This window comes from Schistocerca gregaria, unplaced genomic scaffold, assembly GCF_023897955.1.
Source record: "Schistocerca gregaria isolate iqSchGreg1 unplaced genomic scaffold, iqSchGreg1.2 ptg000045l, whole genome shotgun sequence".
NCBI lineage: Eukaryota > Metazoa > Arthropoda > Insecta > Orthoptera > Acrididae > Schistocerca > Schistocerca gregaria.
This window is the reverse complement of record NW_026061703.1, coordinates 532,501-540,000: the sequence shown is the minus strand read 5'-3', so window position 1 is coordinate 540,000 and position 7,500 is coordinate 532,501. Positions and strand designations below refer to the sequence as shown.

The following is a 7,500-nucleotide window of genomic DNA, read 5'->3' as shown; positions in this document are numbered from 1 at the left end:
TTAACCTAACTGTGGCTGTACCACATTATCGCTTAACCTAACTGTCGCTGTACCACATTATCGCTTAACCTAACTGTGGCTGTACCACATTATCGCTTAACCTAACTGTGGCTGTACCACATTATCGCTTAACCTAACTGTGGTTGTACCACATTATCCCTTAACCTAACTGTGGTTGTACCACATTATCGCTTAACCTAACTCTGGTTGTACCACATTATCCCTTAACCTAACTCAAGTTGTCCCTTAACCTAACTCAAGTTGTCCCTTAACCTAACTCAAGTTGTCCCTTAACCTAACTCAAGTTGTCCCTTAACCTAACTCAAGTTGTCCCTTAACCTAACTCAAGTTGTCCCTTAACCTAACTCAAGTTGTCCCTTAACCTAACTCAAGTTGTCCCTTAACCTAACTCAAGTTGTCCCTTAACCTAACTCAAGTTGTCCCTTAACCTAACTCAAGTTGTCCCTTAACCTAACTCAAGTTGTCCCTTAACCTAACTCAAGTTGTCCCTTAACCTAACTCAAGTTGACCCTTAACCTAACTCAAGTTGTCCCTTAACCTAACTCAAGTTGTCCCTTAACCTAACTCAAGTTGACCCTTAACCTAACTCAAGTTGTCCCTTAACCTAACTCAAGTTGTCCCTTAACCTAACTCAAGTTGTCCCTTAACCTAACTCAAGTTGTCCCTTAACCTAACTCAAGTTGTCCCTTAACCTAACTCAAGTTGTCCCTTAACCTAACTCAAGTTGTCCCTTAACCTAACTCAAGTTGTCCCTTAACCTAACTCAAGTTGTCCCTTAACCTAACTCAAGTTGTCCCTTAACCTAACTCAAGTTGTCCCTTAACCTAACTCAATTTGTCCCTTAACCTAACTCAATTTGTCCCTTAACCTAACTCAATTTGTCCCTTAACCTAACTCAATTTGTCCCTTAACCTAACTCAATTTGTCCCTTAACCTAACTCAATTTGTCCCTTAACCTAACCCACGTTGTCCCTTAACCTAACTCACGTTGTCCCTTAACCTAACCCACGTTGTCCCTTAACCTAACCCACGTTGTCCCTTAACCTAACCCACGTTGTCCCTTAACCTAACCCACGTTGTCCCTTAACCTAACCCACGTTGTCCCTTAACCTAACCCACGTTGTCCCTTAACCTAACCCACGTTGTCCCTTAACCTAACCCACGTTGTCCCTTAACCTAACCCACGTTGTCCCTTAACCTAACCCACGTTGTCCCTTAACCTAACCCACGTTGTCCCTTAACCTAACCCACGTTGTCCCTTAACCTAACCCACGTTGTCCTTTAACCTAACCCACGTTGTCCCTTAACCTAACCCACGTTGTCCCTTAACCTAACCCACGTTGTCCCTTAACCTAACCCACGTTGTCCCTTAACCTAACCCACGTTGTCCCTTAACCTAACCCACGTTGTCCCTTTGCCTAACATAGTTCACTGCTCGGAATCTCTGGTGTCGTTGTTATCCTCATGTAGATGTCTTGCGAGTGTTGCTTACTTTCCACATATTCCCGCTATCCACTGTCAATTGTACTGCAATAGGACTATATCGCCGCCCCCCCCCCTCTGTCCCCCTCTTTGTGTCTCTGTCCTCTCAAGCTGGTCGGTCTGGCGTTTGAGTGTTAAATGAGCCTCGCAGCTGTTCAGTTGCATTCAGATGTCGACGCCCTCAGTGTACGTCGTGGTATGGTCTGTGTCCATTGTCCGCTGATGTCGTACGCGTAACCCACACGCTGTACCGATCATCGGTCGTTACGTACAGAGTGAAGTAGTGTGATACGTGTGACCGTACGCTGGCTGTGCCCAACGGTGTCGAATCTCAATTTCCATATGTTGTGCTCGATGCTACTTGTCTCGTCTCCCAATAACAGCTAGGTTGCACTGTGGTACGCCGTAGAGGCGTGTGGGAGGAACGTACGAACGCATTGTATGTCACCCTGGGTCGCTGGGGGTGGTGGTGCGGTGAGTCAGGTCAGGTCAGGTCAGGTCAGGTCAGGTCAGCGTGAGCCGTCTGATGTAGTGACGCGTGTATTCCGACTTTGTCGTATTGCCTCACACAAAGTGCTACCCTGGTGGACCGCGTTCCATATCTGGGACATGCCGCAGATGCCGGTTGACAGTGGATCGCGGAAGGGACATCGCATACGTGCGCGGGCCACCTTCCACGTGTTCTCTTCTGCACATGTCGCAGTGTGTATGTGGTCTGATGTAGCGTGTCGTGACACATGACATCCTGGCATGCAAGAATTGTTGAATTCGCAAATGTAGGTGGACATCTACGTTTACTGCCCAAGATACGCAAATGAACTGGAAATCCGTTGTTGAGCGGTTGTTCACGCTGGAGGTGAATCTGTGATGGCGACGATCGGTACAGCTATTAACCGGTTGTTTCAGCGGTACCCGCCACATCCACACACGTGACTAGGTCCATGTGGGTATGAAGCGATACGCGGCGGTGGCTTGGTGGGACTGTTCCCGGCCGGTGAAGGGGGGCCGCCCGGCGTGTTGGCCGCGCGCTGCGTGGGCGCACGCGCAACAGGCGGCTGGTGGGGGGCGCCGAGTGGCAGGAGCGCCAGCCGACGGGCCCGGCAGGCGGTGCAGCTACGCTGCGGCGCACCCTGCACGCGGCGCCTGGCGGCCAAAGTTGGTTCAGCCGAGCCCGGTGCGAAGCGCGGTGGACATCTGCAGTGTGCTGGTCTGATTGAGGACTGTGTGCGTTGAGGATGCGCCGCCGCCTGGCACTCGGCGCCGCGACGCCGTCTGCTGCTCGGTCGCCCCAGCGGTTCTCGCAGGTGGTTTGTATCGCAGTTGTGCGGACGTGTTGGCGCGTGCGCTGTGCTGGGAGAGTTCGCTTCTGCACCCAAGTGGGGCTTTGCCCTTGTGTGGCGCTGGCGTTGGAGCTGCCGGTCACCATAGGTGGCGCGTGTTGTCTCCCGCCGGCAATGCCACGACAGCACGCTCCCGGGCCTCTGTCGGCAGCGGCAAGCTCAGTTGGGAGCAAGGGTGTTCGCACTAAAACCGTCTACTCGCCTAACTCCGGGCGATTGCGCCTCTCTCGAAACCGACCAAGTACCTAGGACGGCGCTGCGCGCCGCCGGGACCTGAGAGGGTTTCGAGGTGTATCGTGCAGGGGAGCTCGGCCTCCTCCTGTTTGCAGAATAATTGAGCGGACGCTTGCGTGTTCGCGCGGGCCCCCGGGACACACTCCCGGGCGGCCGGCTGCTCAGCTCTAGTTGACGCAGCTCCCTGGTTGATCCTGCCAGTAGTCATATGCTTGTCTCAAAGATTAAGCCATGCATGTCTCAGTACAAGCCGCATTAAGGTGAAACCGCGAATGGCTCATTAAATCAGTTATGGTTCCTTAGATCGTACCCACGTTACTTGGATAACTGTGGTAATTCTAGAGCTAATACATGCAAACAGAGTCCCGACCAGAGATGGAAGGGACGCTTTTATTAGATCAAAACCAATCGGATTGGCTTGTCTGGTCCGTTTGCCTTGGTGACTCTGAATAACTTTGGGCTGATCGCACGGTCCTCGTACCGGCGACGCATCTTTCAAATGTCTGCCTTATCAACTGTCGATGGTAGGTTCTGCGCCTACCATGGTTGTAACGGGTAACGGGGAATCAGGGTTCGATTCCGGAGAGGGAGCCTGAGAAACGGCTACCACATCCAAGGAAGGCAGCAGGCGCGCAAATTACCCACTCCCGGCACGGGGAGGTAGTGACGAAAAATAACGATACGGGACTCATCCGAGGCCCCGTAATCGGAATGAGTACACTTTAAATCCTTTAACGAGTATCTATTGGAGGGCAAGTCTGGTGCCAGCAGCCGCGGTAATTCCAGCTCCAATAGCGTATATTAAAGTTGTTGCGGTTAAAAAGCTCGTAGTTGGATTTGTGTCCCACGCTGTTGGTTCACCGCCCGTCGGTGTTTAACTGGCATGTATCGTGGGACGTCCTGCCGGTGGGGCGAGCCGAAGGGGTGCTTTCGCGTCCCGAGGCGGACCCCGTTTAAATCCTACCAGGGTGCTCTTTGTTGAGTGTCTCGGTGGGCCGGCACGTTTACTTTGAACAAATTAGAGTGCTTAAAGCAGGCAAGCCCGCCTGAATACTGTGTGCATGGAATAATGGAATAGGACCTCGGTTCTATTTTGTTGGTTTTCGGAACCCGAGGTAATGATTAATAGGGACAGGCGGGGGCATTCGTATTGCGACGTTAGAGGTGAAATTCTTGGATCGTCGCAAGACGAACAGAAGCGAAAGCATTTGCCAAGTATGTTTTCATTAATCAAGAACGAAAGTTAGAGGTTCGAAGGCGATCAGATACCGCCCTAGTTCTAACCATAAACGATGCCAGCCAGCGATCCGCCGCAGTTCCTCCGATGACTCGGCGGGCAGCCTCCGGGAAACCAAAGCTTTTGGGTTCCGGGGGAAGTATGGTTGCAAAGCTGAAACTTAAAGGAATTGACGGAAGGGCACCACCAGGAGTGGAGCCTGCGGCTTAATTTGACTCAACACGGGAAACCTCACCAGGCCCGGACACCGGAAGGATTGACAGATTGATAGCTCTTTCTTGATTCGGTGGGTGGTGGTGCATGGCCGTTCTTAGTTGGTGGAGCGATTTGTCTGGTTAATTCCGATAACGAACGAGACTCTAGCCTGCTAACTAGTCGCGTGACATCCTTCGTGCTGTCAGCGATTACTTTTCTTCTTAGAGGGACAGGCGGCTTCTAGCCGCACGAGATTGAGCAATAACAGGTCTGTGATGCCCTTAGATGTTCTGGGCCGCACGCGCGCTACACTGAAGGAATCAGCGTGTCTTCCTAGGCCGAAAGGTCGGGGTAACCCGCTGAACCTCCTTCGTGCTAGGGATTGGGGCTTGCAATTGTTCCCCATGAACGAGGAATTCCCAGTAAGCGCGAGTCATAAGCTCGCGTTGATTACGTCCCTGCCCTTTGTACACACCGCCCGTCGCTACTACCGATTGAATGATTTAGTGAGGTCTTCGGACTGGTACGCGGCATCGACTCTGTCGTTGCCGATGCTACCGGAAAGATGACCAAACTTGATCATTTAGAGGAAGTAAAAGTCGTAACAAGGTTTCCGTAGGTGAACCTGCGGAAGGATCATTACCGACTAGACTGCATGTCTTTCGATGTGCGTGTCGTGTCGCGCAACACGCTACCTGTACGGCAGTGGCCGTGCGCCGCGTGCGGAACCACGCGTGCCTCTCAAAACTAGCGGAAGTGTTGTTGTTGTGTGGTACGAGCGCTGAAGCTCTGGAGCGGCTGGCCTGCGGTACCTGGCGCCTGGCGCCGGTTTTGAATGACGTTCGCCCGAGTGCCTGTCCGCTCCGGTGTGGAGCCGTACGACGCCCATCGGCTGTGAGGCCGTTGGACACAAAAAAATAGTGGAACAGGGGCCGTCAGACGCCTCAGTCCCGCAAATGCTACTGTCTTGAAAGAGACAGTGGGAGACTGAAAAGGAAAAGATCACCCAGGACGGTGGATCACTCGGCTCGTGGGTCGATGAAGAACGCAGCAAATTGCGCGTCGACATGTGAACTGCAGGACACATGAACATCGACGTTTCGAACGCACATTGCGGTCCATGGATTCCGTTCCCGGGCCACGTCTGGCTGAGGGTCGGCTACGTATACTGAAGCGCGCGGCGTTTGTCCCGCTTCGGAGACGTGGGAGTGTCGTGGTCGCCTGTGTGGCCGGCCGCGTCTCCTTAAACGTGCGATGCGCGCCCGTCGCCTGGCGGTTCGCATACCGGTACTTTCTCGGTAGCGTGCACAGCCGGCTGGCGGTGTGGCGTGCGACACCTCGTACAACGACCTCAGAGCAGGCGAGACTACCCGCTGAATTTAAGCATATTACTAAGCGGAGGAAAAGAAACTAACAAGGATTCCCCCAGTAGCGGCGAGCGAACAGGGAAGAGTCCAGCACCGAACCCCGCAGGCTGCCGCCTGTCGTGGCATGTGGTGTTTGGGAGGGTCCACTACCCCGACGCCTCGCGCCGAGCCCAAGTCCAACTTGAATGAGGCCACGGCCCGTAGAGGGTGCCAGGCCCGTAGCGGCCGGTGCGAGCGTCGGCGGGACCTCTCCTTCGAGTCGGGTTGCTTGAGAGTGCAGCTCCAAGTGGGTGGTAAACTCCATCTGAGACTAAATATGACCACGAGACCGATAGCGAACAAGTACCGTGAGGGAAAGTTGAAAAGAACTTTGAAGAGAGAGTTCAAAAGTACGTGAAACCGTTCTGGGGTAAACGTGAGAAGTCCGAAAGGTCGAACGGGTGAGATTCACGCCCATCCGGCCACTGGCCCCCGCCCTCGGCAGATGGGGCCGGCCGCCCGCGCGGAGCAATCCGCGGCGGGGTCGTGTCCGGTTGCCTTTCCACTCGCCGCGGGGTGGGGCCGTTCCGGTGTGCGGTGGGCCGCACTTCTCCCCTAGTAGGACGTCGCGACCCGCTGGGTGCCGGCCTACGGCCCGGGTGCGCAGCCTGTCCTTCCGCGGGCCTCGGTTCGCGTCTGTTGGGCAGAGCCCCGGTGTCCTGGCTGGCTGCTCGGCGGTATATCTGGAGGAGTCGATTCGCCCCTTTGGGCGCTCGGGCTCCCGGCAAGCGCGCGCGGTTCTTCCCGGATGACGGACCTACCTGGCCCGGCCCCGGACCCGCGCCGCTGTTGGCTCGGGATGCTCTCGGGCGGAATAATCGCTCCCGTCAGCGGCGCTTCAGCTTTGGACAATTTCACGACCCGTCTTGAAACACGGACCAAGGAGTCTAACATGTGCGCGAGTCATTGGGCTGTACGAAACCTAAAGGCGTAATGAAAGTGAAGGTCTCGCCTTGCGCGGGCCGAGGGAGGATGGGGCTTCCCCGCCCTTCACGGGGCGGCGGCCTCCGCACTCCCGGGGCGTCTCGTCCTCATTGCGAGGTGAGGCGCACCTAGAGCGTACACGTTGGGACCCGAAAGATGGTGAACTATGCCTGGCCAGGACGAAGTCAGGGGAAACCCTGATGGAGGTCCGTAGCGATTCTGACGTGCAAATCGATCGTCGGAGCTGGGTATAGGGGCGAAAGACTAATCGAACCATCTAGTAGCTGGTTCCCTCCGAAGTTTCCCTCAGGATAGCTGGTGCTCGTACGAGTCTCATCCGGTAAAGCGAATGATTAGAGGCCTTGGGGCCGAAACGACCTCAACCTATTCTCAAACTTTAAATGGGTGACATCTCCGGCTTGCTTGATATGCTGAAGCCGCGAGCAAACGACTCGGATCGGAGTGCCAAGTGGGCCACTTTTGGTAAGCAGAACTGGCGCTGTGGGATGAACCAAACGCCGAGTTAAGGCGCCCGAATCGACGCTCATGGGAAACCATGAAAGGCGTTGGTTGCTTAAGACAGCAGGACGGTGGCCATGGAAGTCGGAATCCGCTAAGGAGTGTGTAACAACTCACCTGCCGAAGCAACTAGCCCTGAAAA

At 54.7% G+C, this 7,500-nt stretch overlaps 3 non-coding genes across 3 annotated transcripts in view; all 3 read left to right on the top strand.

Moving 5' to 3' along the window:
- The first annotated feature begins 3,258 nt into the window (after positions 1 to 3,258).
- Positions 3,259 to 5,151, top strand: LOC126301247 (small subunit ribosomal RNA). Its single transcript, XR_007553010.1, has one exon. It is a non-coding gene; the product is annotated as a small subunit ribosomal RNA (ribosomal RNA).
- A 361-nt stretch (positions 5,152 to 5,512) lies between these two features.
- Positions 5,513 to 5,667, top strand: LOC126301224 (5.8S ribosomal RNA). The gene has a single exon (XR_007552989.1). It is a non-coding gene; the product is annotated as a 5.8S ribosomal RNA (ribosomal RNA).
- Positions 5,668 to 5,855: 188 nt separating this feature from the next.
- LOC126301171 (large subunit ribosomal RNA) overlaps positions 5,856 to 7,500 on the top strand; it is a 4,222-nt gene continuing 2,577 nt past the window's right edge. The window contains exon 1 of the ribosomal RNA XR_007552955.1: positions 5,856 to 7,500. This exon is cut by the window's right edge and continues 2,577 nt beyond it. This is a non-coding gene — a ribosomal RNA (large subunit ribosomal RNA).